The sequence below is a fragment of the Trichosurus vulpecula genome, chromosome 2, assembly GCF_011100635.1.
Source record: "Trichosurus vulpecula isolate mTriVul1 chromosome 2, mTriVul1.pri, whole genome shotgun sequence".
NCBI classification, from domain to species: domain Eukaryota; kingdom Metazoa; phylum Chordata; class Mammalia; order Diprotodontia; family Phalangeridae; genus Trichosurus; species Trichosurus vulpecula.
The window spans coordinates 539,023-554,612 of NC_050574.1; positions in this window are offsets into that span (position 1 = coordinate 539,023).

Here is a 15,590-nt window from a genome sequence, read left to right on the forward strand (position 1 = left end):
AGTGTCAAGTGTCTGAGGCTGGATTTGAATTCATGTCCTTTTGACTCCAGAGCTCTATCCACTGAGCCATCTAGCTGCCCCAAACAGCTTACTTTTAAGTTTAAAGGGCCCACAGTAATTCTTAGATGCTTTGCTCCTTGAACTGTACTCATAGTTTGTCACTTTTGTCTGCCTCATATTTCTTTGGATTATTAGCCATTTCACTATGATATTATGTGCTTTCCTCATTCCTCCTGCCAGGATGCCCTCCAGCAAAATCACTCTACTTGGCATCGATCACATGTGTGTTTATATTTTTTGACTCATTTTTCTAGTTTCTGAATGACTTCATTTCCTAATATCCAGAGATTTCTCAAATGTTATTAGGACTCATTACCACCTTATTCAAAGAATCCATCACAGAATCGGAGGTGGAAATCACCTAAATAGTCACCTAAATTTTGTCCAACCTGACCCCCCCATAGTCTTTTAATGATTCTCTTCCTTTTTTACCTAATTCTATTTCTCTCAAATTCATTCAGTGATTTTTATTGTGTCTTGGGAAATAGCTAGATTTTTTGGTTGCTGCCACTGCTTTTCTGGTTCATTTTTTCTTGTTGTTCTAGAAGGCTCAGCTCTTCCTCTTCTTGCTCTTCCTCCTCCTCCTTTTCCTCTTCCTCCTTCCCCTCCTCCTCCTTCTCTTCCTCATCCTTCTCTTCCTCCTCTTCCTCTTCCTGCCTGAACTTCTGCCAGCTTTGACCCTTCCTAGTAGCTGCTACTGCAGACTTAGGCCAGCAAACCTTGCATCGCAGCTCCTTTGAATCCAGAATAATGGCTTCCCATCATGATAGACCTCTTCTTTTGGTTCACATTTTCTCTCTTAAGAATTTCTGATATGGTAGTAGCAAGTGGCAGTGCCAGGCTGAGGGGACCTGAAGGGCAAAGTCAGGCCAGGGCTGGGCAGAGCTAAGGGATTGAAAAGGGGCCTGAGAAGCTCATAGGATACAGAACAAAGCTCCTTCCTCCCAGCTGACCATGGCAGTGCAGGCTTACATTGGTGCCTGCCACCACCACAGGACTTGGCATTGCCACTAGGCAGGACTCAGGCAAGACTGCTAGAGAAGGAAAGGGGGATTTAGGTCCCCATCCACCCCTGCCCCTCTGTCCCTTTAACCCTCCAGCTCTGTCCCCCAGCCATGAATTGTTTATTTTTTTTTCCTGCTCAATATCTTCATGTCCCAATGTGGGGTGATAGAAAAAGCCAAACTTAGGAATCAAAAGACAGAGGCTCGAGTCCCAGCTCTGTTGCTGACCTGTTCGGTGACCTCACACAAATGACTTTCCCCCTCTTGGGACAGAAATTCTTCATCTGTAAAACAAGTGGCTTAGACTGTGTCTCTGCATCCCCTTCCTGCTGGAACATCTGGGAAACCATCATTCTATATACGTCTCTGCCTGGGTCTCTGACTTCTTTGATTGTCCAGCTGTTTCTCTGAGCCTCAATTTACCCATCAAGGGATGACAGAGTTGGGTTCCATCTCTAAAGGCCCTTCCAATTCTAAAGTTTTCACATTTTAAGTAGTGACAAGAGCCACTGTGGATGTGAATTCCCCTCTTTCCCATAAGAGCCTGTTGTGGAAAACCACAACCATTGTCACCTTGCCCCACCACAGTCTGCACAGGTCTCTTCTGCATCCTAAAGATCACTTCTCCTGGAATTTGGTTTCCAATCCTATCACCATGCTAGTCAACCCCTTTGGGACACAGTTCAACTTGTCTGTGCATATGTTCAGGTCTGTGTGGAACTAAAATCCAGGCTTCTTGATCCTGAGGGAAGTCAGAGCTCCTCCCTCCATCTCCCCTGCATATGCCTCCCCCAAATGAACACCTTCCTCTGCATGTGATCTGATCAAGGCAGAGATTCAGTTTTCTTCATGATAAAATAGAGACATGATCCAGCTCTGTACTCTACATCTCTGTTTTGGGACAGTCCTCAGGCATGAAGGAGTCCTTCTGGGAAGGAATTGACCCTTGCTTTCTATGACTGAAGTCACCCCACCATATTTCCCCAGTGGAGGGGTGTCTGTCAATAGTCCTTTCCAGGTACCCAACTGATATCTAGGGAGAGGCCCCTGATCAGCCAGAGACTTCACATAACTCATGTAAAACAATGGGAATCCATTCAGTGCCAAGCTTTATTGGCACATGGGGAAGAAGGACAAGAGAAGGGGAAGAGGCCCCCATTTCCAACTCAGACACACCCACTAATATAGAGGACAAGTAACATAGAAGCAGCACTGCACCAGGGATCACAGAGACCTGGGCTCATTCTGAAGGAAGGAGTTGCTCCAGGGTAAATATGTGTTCCTGCTGGAGGGGAAGGGTGCTCCAAATGCCCCTCTGAGAGTGGAATTCTTATACAGACAGTTCTTGCTTTACATAAAATTCAGTCACATAAACTGGACTTTACATAAAGAATTCCGAAAGAAATTCACCTTCCATAAAACCACTTCTGTTACTCGCATTGTATAGTACTGTGCTCTCTCACTCTCTCTGCACTACTGCCCCTAGGCTTGGCTCGCTTCTTCATGGTGTCCCAACTCCCACCCCTAACAACCCCCCAAAAAGACCTAGTAAAAAGTCCCCTGAGTGAAAGCAGAAGAATTGCAAAGAGCCCAAGTCTGCTACTTATGCCTACTCTGGATCGGAGGCTTGGCTTGAGACCTCAAGTGCAGAGAGAGAAGACCTTTGCTGCACTCCAGCATGTCTGTCTTCGTTCCATCCACTCTAGGGTCCCCATGTCTGTCCCTGGCCCCAAGTATGTCTCCTCCTGCTATTATGTCTCCATCTCAACCTCCATGTGTTCCTTGAGCCGTGTTCAGACCCCTTCCCTCCAGGGATGGCCAGGTCCCCTTCCTGCCTCCCTTCTTCCCTCACCTAAGCAGGCAAATTCATGTGAAGTGAAGTATTAGGTAGAGATCTGAAGAACGGGGCCCACTTTTGCTTAACTAAATGGAGTAGGATCTGTACAGTAGTCTGACTTGGGAGTGCTCCCCTGCTGGTCAGTTAGCATATCAGAGGGCAGGGCAAAATAATATTTTGAGGGTTTGTCATCAGAGAGAAAAACAAACTAATGACAAAATATTCTTTGGGGCCCACAGCTGGACTAACCTTCAAAGAGGTTATTCATAGTATTTTTCCATGAGTGTGTTCTACAAGCTTATGGCCTCCCTTAAGGGGAGACCATCATGAGGGCCTCAAGACTACCAGGCCCAATATTATCACAGTGGTTTCCAGGCAGAGGTTCTACAAGCTTACAGCTTCCCTTAAGGAGAGATCATCATGAGGGCCTCAGAAACACCAGGCCCAATATTATCACAGTGGTTTCCAGGCAGAAGTTCTACAAGCTTACAGCCTCCCTTAAGGGGAGATCATCATGGTGGCCTCAGGACCACCAGGCCCAATATTATCACAGTGGTTTCCAGGCAGAGGTTCTACAAGCTTACAGCCTCCCTTAAGGAGAGAACATCATGAGGGCTTCAGGACAACCAAGCCTAATCTTATACCAATGGTTTCCAGGCATCGATTCTAAAAGCTACAGCCTCCCATAAGTAGAGAGTGTCTCAAGACCATCAGGCCCAATTTTATAACAATCTCCTGTTGATTCCCTTGCTTCAACTGTCCCCCACACCTCCAGGGAGTCACTAAGAGGACTGGGTTGATTAGCAGCTGCTGTAACTACCCCCATGAGCAGTGATCTGTCACCTTTTCGAAGAACTCAGCTCCCTCCTCTGAGCATTCCTGGATCTCCCACTTTGTACAAGAAGAATGTTGTGCCCATAACTGACACTCAACACCCCAAAGTTGTGATCCCCCTGGGGCCAATACAGGCTCTGACTTAGCATGGGGTGGATATTTGGGGTAAGAGATCTTGCCTAGGAAAGAGAAGAATTTGGAAGAATGCCATCAGCGATCCTCAGCCACCTGGGCCTAAGGCATTCTAGGTTTGGAGTGAGAGGACCTCTTTACACTGCAGTTTCACCATCTGTAAAGTGATTCAGTTGGAATCAATGATCTCTTTGTCCCGTTCTCATTCCTAGGAATTTGGAGTGGGGAAGGAAAAGAATAGGGAAAAATGCCAGTGGGGTAAGGGTAAGAAATGGGGAATAGGATCCAGGGACAGGCTGAATGCCTGGTTCCTAGAGGGTATCAGAGACTGAAAGGATTTAAGGGAAAGTAAGGGACGGAGGAGGAAGAAGGATGGGGTTACTCATAGGGGGATGTGCCCCTATATCCTGCAGTGAGCATAAAGGAAGGTCACCTCTCAGTCTTCAGGCCTTCCCATACTCCCATCAAACCAGGCATCTGACACCCCCCTGAATGACCTACACGTCTTCTTTGCAATCTGAGGTCCTCTTATGTCTCTGGGTATCTGGCCCCCTGCCTCGGTTCCCCCAGAGACCCAAATGTTATTCTCCCCAACCCTTTTATCAGGGAGCCCGATATCTTGGTCCCTGCTTCCTTCACTCCTTGGTAAGGATTGGAGAGGGAATAAGAATGAAGAGGAGGTTTAGATGGATTCATATAGGCTCCAGAGTAGGAGAGGGGACAAGACCACAGTCATGGCTAGTGGATGGAAATAGGTGGACAGACTAGAAGGAGAGTAGGCAGGGAGAGGCCACTGATGACCTCTCCCTTCCTATCCCTCAAGAAATGAGCCATTGGAAACAGGGCCATAGCCTGGTCTGGCCCAAGTTTCCTATGAGCTATGTTCCTAGGAGCTGAGTTATCGTCCCATTATACCCCTTCATTTTTCAAAGGAAGAACCTCAGCCCCAGAGGAGGGGAGAAGCTTGCTCAAAGTTACATAGAGATGCAGAGATCAGAAGGGGAAGGATGTATTGGGGTATTTTTTTTTCAAGTTTCAAAGAAGAATTATAACCAATGGAATTAACCATGAGAAAGAAGAAACAAAACCAACAAAGAGGGAAAAAAGAGAGCAAATAGTTTGCCTCAATCTGCATTCAGACACCGTAATTCTTTCTCTGGATGTGCATAGCTTTTTCCATCAAGAGTCTTTTGGAGTTCTCTTAGAACCTTACATTGCTGAGAAGAGCCAAGGCTATCAAAGTTAGTCATCACAGAAGCAATATGTCTTTGGTTGTGTACAATGTTCTCCTGGTTCTGCTCCCTTCACTCAGCATCAGTTCATTTAAGTCTTTCCAGGTTATAATGAAATCCGTCTGCTCCTCATTTCTTATAGTGCAATAAAGTTCCATTACATTCATATATCACAACTTGTTTAGCCATTCCACAATTGATGGGCATCCCCTTCGTTTCCAATTCTTAGCTACTACAAAAAGAGCCGCTATAAATATTTTTGTACATACTGGTCCATCATCCTCTTGTGTGATCTCTTTGGTATACAGCCCTAGAAGTGGTACTGCTGGGTCAAAGGGTATGCACATTTTTATAGCCCTTTGGGCATAGTTCCAAATTGCTCTCCAGAATGGCTGAATCAGTTCACAACTCCACCAACAATGTAACAGTGTTCCTATTATCCCACATCTTCTCCAGAATTTATGAGTTTCCTGTTTTGTCATGTTAGCCAATTTGACAGGAGAAATGTGGTACCTAAGAATTGTTTTATTTTGCACTTTTCTAATCAATAGTGATTTAGAGCATTTTTCATATGACTATAGATATCTTTAATTTCTTCCTCTGAAAACTGCCTGTTCATATCCTTTGACTATTTGTCAATTGGGGACTGACTTGTATTCCTATAAATTTGACTTAGTTGCCTGTATATTTTAGAGATGAGGCCCTTATCACTGGTGGTAAAAATACTTTCACAATTTTCTGCTTCCATTCTAATCTTTGTTGCATTGGCTTTGTTTGCACAAAAACTTTTCAATTTAACAAAATCAAAATTATCCTTTTGCATTTTGTAATACTCTCTATCTCTTGTTTGGTCATAAATTCTTTTCTTCATAAATCTGACAGGGAAACTATTCCTTGCTCTCCCAAATTGCTTATACTATTAGCATTTATATCTAAATCATGAACTCGTTTGGGCTTTATTTTGGTATATGGTGTAAGAAATTGGCCTATGCCCAGTTTCTGCCATACTATTTTCCAGTTTTCCCAGGAGTTTTTGTGAAATAGTGAATTCTTAACCCAGAAGCTGGATTCATTAGGTTTATCAAAGAGTAGATGGCTATTGACATTGACTTCTGTGTCTTGTGTACCTAACCTATTCCACTGATCCATGACTCTGTTTTTTCACCAGTACCAAGTAGTTTTGATGACTGCTGCTTTATAATACAGTTTAATATCTGGTATGGCTAGGCCACCTTTCCTAGCATTTCTTTTCATTAATTCCCTTGATATTCTGGACCTTTTGTTCTTCCAGATGAATTTTGTTGTTATTTTATCCACTTCTGTAAAATAATTTTTTGGTAGTTTGACTGGTATGGTACTGAATAAGTAAATTAATTTAAGTAAAATTGTCATTTTTATATTAATTTCGGCCTAACAACAAGCAACTGATGTTTTCCCATTTATTTAGATGTGACTTTATTTATGTGAAAACTGTTTTGTAATTGTGTTCATATAGGTCCTGAGTTTGCCTAGGCAGGTAGACTCCCAAATATTTTAAAGGGTCTACAGTAACTTTAAATGGAATTTCTCTTTCTATCTCTTGCTGTTGAGTGGTTGTAGGGGCTAACACTCCTGCTTCAATATATTCCTTTATAGTATTGGTAATTTCATCTTGCTATCCTGGCAGATGATACTGCTTTAAAGTAATTACTTCAGAAGGTTCAGGTAAAATGATTGGGTCCATTTTTATTTTTCCTAATAAAACTATATTAATTTCTATCTTCCTTACTGCAAATTGGCATCTCCCTTCAGGTAAATTTAGGGTCATACCATTCAATATATCTATTCCAATGATGTATTCTTTCTTAGGCAATTGCCCAATTTTCATCGTTAGTTTGACTTGTCTGGCTGATATTTGGCCCCTCCCAGTCCTGTGATGGTAATAGGAGTTTCATGTTTAAACTTATCAGGGTTCCCATGAATAAGAGAGAACTCTGCCCCAGTATCTATTAATGCCCTAGTTACAGTATTTGATCCATTTTTTTCCCAATATATAGTCAGATTAATATGGGATCTCTAATCCTGTCTGTGTATTCCCTTAATCTGAGCTGGGGCTCAACCTATTTACTAGTCTCCTTGAAGGTGTGACACATTTGGATACAAGGGTTCAATAGGATCTGTAGGGCCAGTTATTACTTCTCTATTCCATCTACTATTAAGCCCCTTATCTTGCTACATTTTGTATAGTTCATTAGTTGGAATACCACCTATACTTCCAAAATCTACCCCTGCTCTCAATAGAGCAGTAAACATTTCTTTTCTTGTCACTCTATCCTGACTTTGAATCCACTATTCACTCTTCTCTCTCGAGGAAATTTTTTCCCTAGTCCCCTAAGTCATTTAACTGTGAAATCTTACCTAGCACCTCCAAAAGAGGGTGCCCTACCTCCCCAATTAGCAGAGTCAGAACTAGGTATTTATAAGACCTATAGTATTTCTCTGAGAGACTCCCAAGGGGGTATCATAGTACGCACCTGCACTACCAGTCATGATTGCTGTCTTCATTACCTCCTTCCTTAACTAGTCTATCTGTAATAGGCCACGTAGAGGCAGTGGGATACTCTCTGTTACATCCTGTTGCTGCTAAAGCTAATAGACTAATTGTCCTGTTACCTCCTTGCAGATGGTAATCACTAAAAACTTGCTGTACAAAAGGATTCTGACTAATACTTATGAATTTCAAGCAATCCATGCTATCTACCGAGACTCCTATGGCCTTTTCATCACTGACTCTCACCATCCAAGATACAAATGCTTCTCCCATTCGTTGGGTAAACCAATCCAAGATATCTGTGACCTCTTGCTGAGTGAAATCTTCAAGTACCTCTCAGAACACTGAATTATCTCCCTGGGTCTCTTGTTTCCTTCATAGTATGGGGCATGCATCTGCCAGAGCTTCGTGTAACAATGTTTCATTTTCTGCCTGAGGAACTTCATTTAACATTGTTTTATTTTCTTCCAACACTCCCTCCTGGCCACCATTGTTGCTAGGGCTACTAGACTTACCCTGTGTTGATCTTGTATGCACTTTTAACCTCTTTGCTCTTTACTTTTTCTTAGCTAAATTAACAGCAAAATTCTCACTCAAATCAGCTTCTGTCACCTGAGATTCCCCATTTTGCTCTTCTGACAAAGAGCTTGAACAGTGTAAGGCAAATGGCCTTTCCATCTGAACTTTTTGTCTCTGCTTTTACATATGATATGGTAAGCTGTTAGTAAAATCCAACCTCTTCTAGACACTCCTTGCAGTTCTTTCCCTGGTTTAATCTGAATTCCTTGCAAACATCTTTCCAAATCTCTAGGTTCTCCCTTCTGTAGCCTCTGTTCCCAGTTTTCACAGGGTCTGGTGCCTTTAGCACATTCCCTTGCTAGGGAGGAATAAGATAAATCCTCCCATCCTAGGATATCCATTTCTTCCTTGAAAGCCCTTCTGTCTCCAAATGGAGATTTTTATACCCTGTGATCCTGTTCGTGAGGCCAAATGTATCACCAAGGCAATATTCACAGCATTGACAATGACTATGAATATGTCAGCATAGTTCTGAATCCCAAAATATAACAGACTCTCCATATAGAAGACAGAAGCAAAAAAAAAAGCCAAATCCCAAAACCAGTATGTCCAATCCATCCAAACAGCAAAGAAGTGAATACACATTATCATAGCGCAGAACCACTCCATTCCATAGCCTCCCCGCTGCTGGGACCTTCCCACAAACACTCACAAATCCTAGCTGACTCCTTGCCTGCTGTCCCCTCTCTCTCCCACAGCTCTAACTGCTCTGACTGACTTCCTTCCTGCTCCAGCCTTTCCTGTTCCACTTGTTCAGCAAGCTCCTTCCACCACATGTGACTTAGACTTCCTATGATGTGAGCAGGTCACATGGGCCTATTAATAGATGGAAAGATCTTCAAATTTACATTACCATTACAGTCATCTGAAATGAATTCATGGACTCAAGCAATCTTTAAGTAAAGTTGGCAAAGGTTTGTTGTTACACTATTACAGTGGGCAGAGCCCCTTAGGGAACTTGCAACTTAACAGAAATGATGCTAAAGCTTATATAGGAAAAGTTATCTTTATCTGTTAGTTATGCTAATTATGTGATATTAGTCTGTAACAAGATAGTTTTGAGATTTAATGTGTATAGCTTGACCTCTTGATTGAATATGATAACTTTAGGAATCAATACACAATAAGTCTGTGGTTACAAGATAGTCCTGTTCTTACAAGAGAATTTCTTCAGAGGTCAGCTTGTTCTTGTGATGGGGCAAGATAGTTTATTTTACTGGGGCCCACTCATGAGTAAATGCGGGTAAAGGTAGTTTATCTTACTGTGGCCTGCACATGAGTAATTGCTAGGCATAGTGTCCTTGGGCTGTGGAAAAAAAAACTGTCAGAGGTAGTATTTTGAAGCTAGGGAGCAACGTGATCTTGGAATTGGGGTGCAAGCACAAGTACCCCATGATTACCCTTTTAAACAGATGGCACCCAAAATCTTTTGGGGTAAGCGACAAAGGTCTAGGCTTCTGAAACTGCTTCATGCTGAAAATGGATGCAGAGCTATCCCTGCCTCATGGGGTCCCCCCAATCAAGGAGTTAGGTCTTTAGCCAGTGTTTGGAACTTGGGTGGTACCAGGTCCAGAGAGTGATGGGTCATGGTCTGGTACCCAGCCTGAGCAGTCAATTGGTGGGCACAGGGCCAGAAGAGACAAATCTGGCAAGGAGACTAAGCAGACAAGGACCAAACAGACACAAAAGGAATATGATCAGGAGTGGGACCAGAATAGGAGTTAACATAGCCAGGATCCCCATGAAGAGGAGGGTTCTGGTGCACTAAGGTTTTGTAGATTTCTCACATCCGATTAGCTTTTTCTAGTATATTTTTGGTATGGAGTTCCACCTGTTGAGAACTGTTACTATACATGCAACAGGAGGTGTTGGCCAAGGCACAGACACCTCCACTGGAGGCGAGCAGGTAGTCCAAGGCTATGCAACTATCTAGGGCCACATTTGCTAGGGAATCCAGAGACTGCTGGATTTCCCAGAGACTGTAAGCTGTCTCATTTGCCAATTTGTGAATATTCTCTGTCAGGTTTGAAAGAATGAGCTTATGTTGTAAATGGCCATACCAAGGCATACCAAGCCACATTTCACTCTTTTTAAGGAAGGGATACTGGGTTTAGTAATATTGAAAATAGTCAGAGGGTGTGCCAAAAATCCAAGACAGCATACCCCAAGTCCTTATAAGGTATTAAACATCAGGTGGCTAGAACAGCAGTCCTTGGCTCCTGCCAAGTGGTGGCATTTGCTTTACCTCTTCCCCAGAATCCTCACCACTTGGGCTGCCCACCCAGAAAAGGAAGGAGTATCCGTTAGGGACAGAGATGCAGCCTGTTTGTAAAAGGGTCTGAGTATGTATGCCCCATGGATCAGCATGATTACAAGTTAATATTCTGGGTAAAAGAGATACTTTCTTTTTTAATTAATTAATAATTTTTTTTTAGTTTACAACACTCAGTTCCACAAGTTTTTGAGTTCCAAATTTTCTACCCCTCCCTCTCCTCCCCCCCCCCACCCAAGATGGCATGTAATCTGATGTAGGTTCTACATATACCTTAACATTAAACTTATTTTCCCAATAATCAAGTTGTAAAGAAGAATTATAACCAATGAAATGAACCATGAGAAAGATGTAACAAAACCAAAAATTAAATTAAATTTTAGAGAAAGAGAGAGAGAGCAAATAGTTTGCCTCAATCTGCATTCAGACACCACAATTCTTTCTCTGAAGTTGGATAGCCTTTTCCATCATGAGTCATTTGTAGCTTTCTTAGAACTTTGCATTGTTGGGAAGAGCCAAGTCTATCAAAGTTAGTCCTCACAGAAGCAATGTGTCTGTGGTTATGTGTTCTCCTGGTTCTGCTCCCTTCACTCATCGTCAAAACATATATGTCTCTCCAGGTTCTTATGAAGTCCATCTGCTCCTCATTTCTTATAGCACAACAGTATTCCATTATGTTCATGTACCACAATTTGTTTAGCCATTCCCCAATTGATGGGTATCCCTTTGATTTCCAATTCTTTGCCACCACAAAAAGAGCTGCTATAAATATTTTTGTACTGATAATCATTTAATATCAGTTTGATAACTTCAATAAGGGCCAGAGCCTGAACTAATCAACCAGAAGAAAAGCTTGGAACTAACAGCATCTTTGTTCTCTGAGTAAACTCAGAGAATATCTCTTCTTATGTCAACAAGCCCAAATGGGGCTGACTTAAGAGCATTCTGTCCTCTATCTATGGCCATTAAGGATGAGACCCTTAACTTGAGACACTCTTGAATAATGGGACTTTTTCTTATCTTTATATTTTATGGGCATATACTATATTATGGTATGTTGATGATAAAGAAAATACAGTAGTCCTGGATCATAATTTCAATTGTCAGCTCTCTTATCTTATTGCACTTACAACCTATCCAATTAAGAAATTCCTTTCTTATACTGTGATTAAACATGTATGTTTAATCATACATGGAGATCATAAATTTTGAGTGACACAGACATGCTGAGTTGGGCCTGTTCTCAAATGCATTTAAGCCTTCTCATTCTTTTGTTCAGACAGTTGGATTTCATCTGGCCATCCATATATGTATGTATTCTGCTAGCTTCAAGGGAATAAATAATAATATAAATATATATCACCTAGACGGGTTGCCTCCTTTAACCAAACTTTCAGGTCAACAGTACATAAGGGTCCTTTTCCCCCTTGTATGATTTCTTTGGGATACAGCCCTAAAAGTGGTATTGCTGGGTCAAAAGGTATACACATTTTTATAGCCCTTTGGGCATAGCTCCAGATTTCTCTCCAGAACGGTTAGATCAGTTCACAACTCCACCAACAATGCAATAGTGTTCTGATTTTCCCACACATTCTCCAGCACCTACATTTTCCTGTTTTGACATGTTAGACAATTTGCTAAGAGAGATATGGTACCTGAGAGTTGTTTTGATTTGCATTCCTCTAATCAATAGTGATTTAGAGCATTTTTATATGACTATAGATATCTTTACTTTCCTCCTCTGAAAACTGCCTGTTCGTATCCTTTGACCATTTATCATTTGGGGAATAACTTGTATTCCTATACATTTGACTCAGGTCCCTATATATTTTAGAGATAAGGCCCTTATCAGAGACACTGGTTATAAAAATTCTTTCCCAATTTTCTGCTTCCCTCCTAATCTTTGTTGCATTGGCTTTGTTTGTACAAAAACTTTTCAATTTAACACAATCAAAATTATCCATTTCACATTTCTTAATGCTCTCTATCTCTTGTTTAGTCACAAATTCATCCTTTCTCCATAAGTCTGACAGGTAAACTATTCCTTGCTCTTCCAGATTGCTTGTAGTATCATCCTTTATATCTAAATTGTGAACCCATTTTGACTTCATTTTGGTATATGGAGTAAGACATTGGTCTATGCCCAGTTTATGCCATATTATTTTCCAGTTTTCCCAGGAGTTTTTGTCAGATGGTGAGTTCTTATCCCAGAAGCTGGACTCTTTGGGTTTATCAAAGAGTAGATTACTATTTTCATTGACTACTGAGTCTTGTGTACCTAACCTATTCAACTGATCCACCACTCTGTTTCTTAGCCAGTACCAAGTGGTTTTGATGATTGCTGCCTTATAATACAGTTTAAGATCTGGTATGGCTAGTCTACCTTCCTTAGCATTTCTTTTCACTAATTCCCTTGATATTCTGGACCTTTTGTTTTTCCAGATGTATTTTGTTATTATTTTATCTAGCTCTGTAAAATAATTTTTTGGTAGTTTGATTGGTAAGGTGCTAAATAAGTAAATTAATTTAGGCAAAATTGTCATTTGTATTATATTAGCTCAGCCTAACCATGAGCAACTGATGTTTTTCCATTTATTTAGAACTGACTTTCTTTGTGTGAGAAGTGTTTTGTAATTGTGTTCATGTAGTTCCTGGGTTTGTTTTGGCAGGTAGACTCCCAAATATTTTAAAGGGTCTACAGTAACTTTAAATGGAATTTCTCTATCTCTTGCTGTTGGGTTTTGTTAGTATTATATAGGAATGCTGAGGATTTATGTGACTTTATTTTATATCCTGCAACTTTGCTAAAGTTATTTATTATTTCAAGTAGTTTCTTATTTGATTCTCTAGGATTCTCTAAGTATATCGTTGTATCATCTGCAGAGTGATAACTTAGTTTCTTCTTTGCCTATTCTAATTCCTTCGATTTCTTTTTCTTTTCTTATTGCTAAAGCTAAGATTTCTGTTACCAAATTAAATAATAGGGGTGAAAATGGACATCCTTGTTTCACCCCCCATCTTATTGGAAATGCATCTAGCTTATACCCATTACATATAATGCTTGCTGATGGTTTTAGATAGGTGCTACTTTTCATTTTAAGAAAGACTCTGTTTATTCCTATGCTTTCTGGTGTTTTTAATAGGAATGGGTGTTATAGTTTGTCAAAAGCTTTTTCTGCACCTGTTGAGATAATCATATGGTTTCTGCTAGTTTTGTTGTTGACATGATCAATTATGCTGATAGTTTTCCTAGTACTGTAAAGGCAATCAGTGAATGGGAAGATCTTCCCACCCATTTGAGTGGGCTTCAGGGGGTGGGTCTATCAGGGTTCTAGGGGAGAGGCTAGAACCAGAGCCAACGGAAGCCTGTGGTGGGAGGAGCTTGCTGAAGGTTGGAGCAGAGCTAAGAGGCAGTTGGTGAGAGCAGTTAAGAGCTGAAGGAGAGAGGAAGGAGTCAGCTAGCTGGAACGCAGATTGGAGATTGCGGGGGAAGTGGCTGAGATGGCGGCAGGTGCTACAAAAAGGCAGGACTGACCCTTGTGGAGACCGGAGAGTGCAGAGCAGGGGCTTGAGGCCAGTGGGTGGTCTTCTTGCTGGAGGGCCCTGGCATTGGGAGGGAAGCACCAGTATGGCTTGACTTGCTGCCATAATGTTTTTCTATGGTCTCCTGGTCACTATTATGAGATGGGCATACTGGCTTTAGAAGGTTCTTGCCAGGATGTCAAACTGGGGGCACTGGTCTGTGGGTCTGCTACTTTTAAGTTTCAATAAATGCTTTAACACCTCTGACTTCTACTTAGAGAATTCTTTATATCCTGCAATTCTGAACCATTCAGGCATATTCATGGTTATCTTTGAAGTCATGAATTCTGCCTTAATGATATAAATACTGAACAAGCCCTGCATTCTGGGAACAAATTAAGTTCCAAGAAAGCCCCAGGCCCACACCCTTTCACTGATTGGGTACGGAGCTCTCAGGCCCCTAAAGAGTATATATGCGCTGAGGTTGGCATTTTGCTTTTGGGGACACACTCATTGGAAGTGTTGGTGACAAGATTCTGGGTAGCTATTGGAGGCCCTGGCTTTGAAAACCCAGATGCTGGTGCTTGTCTCTGTGGTAACTATGTATGTACTGCTATAGTTGGACAGAAGCCTGGAGGCTGCTCTGTTTATATTTTCGCCATTTGTAATTTCTGTTTATATTTGCCCCGAAGTTCAGGGTTCTGGCTTTTCCCCCTGAACTGAGTGAGCGATACATGTCTGTTTAATTAAAGCGAGATTGTAAACCCCTTCAAGGTGCTTTTTTTAGAAAAGCAGATCAAAGAACCTTTGGTCAGCCCAGCCAGGGACTGCATGTGGGCGGCAGCGGCACCGGGCACCCGGGGGCAAGGAGGAGGCCGCAGGCCCCCAACCTCTGGCCTTGATCCCAGATCCTCATGCTCTCCTCGGGTGCGATGGAGGGAAGGATCTGAATGTTTCCCCTGATCCTCAGACTGAGGCGGACCGCTCCAAAGCTTACACCAGAAAAACTGAGCTTTGCCTTAATCTGGGGAGATCCTTTCTAGGAAAAGGAACAATGGCCCTGATCTTCCCCCAGCGGAACCTGCCACTTCCCGTAAAAGAAGTATTCGAGTGCGAACGCACGAATCAGGGAACAGGCAGATAGGAAGTCCCGCCCCTCACAAGGGAGGGCCTAGGGAAAGCGGGATTTGGAGAAACCAAGTCTAGCTGGGTAAGTCTGGGAGACTAATGAGCAGTCACCTCAGGTATGCGCAAGGCCTCCTGGGAAATGGAGTCCGGAAGGGCCTCTGGCATAAACTCCCAGGAAATGGAGGTTTAGGGGACCAATGGGCAGGCATTGCCAGCTGGAAAGGGGGCGGGACATCCTGTAGGAGTCCGCTGGCTTCCTGGTGCCCAGGAAGGGGCGGGGCAGATGCAGGGGCAGGAGGCTGCGGAGGAGCTTCCGAGCTCCGGCTTGAAGGGAGGGTACTCTCACGAAGGTGTGGTACATCTGCGCCCCCTTTGCTTCACTCACTAGGGCTGGGGGCGCCCCGCGTCGTTCCCGCAGTTCTGGGCCCCGGGGGGAGGCTCAGAACCTCCGTCACGGTCC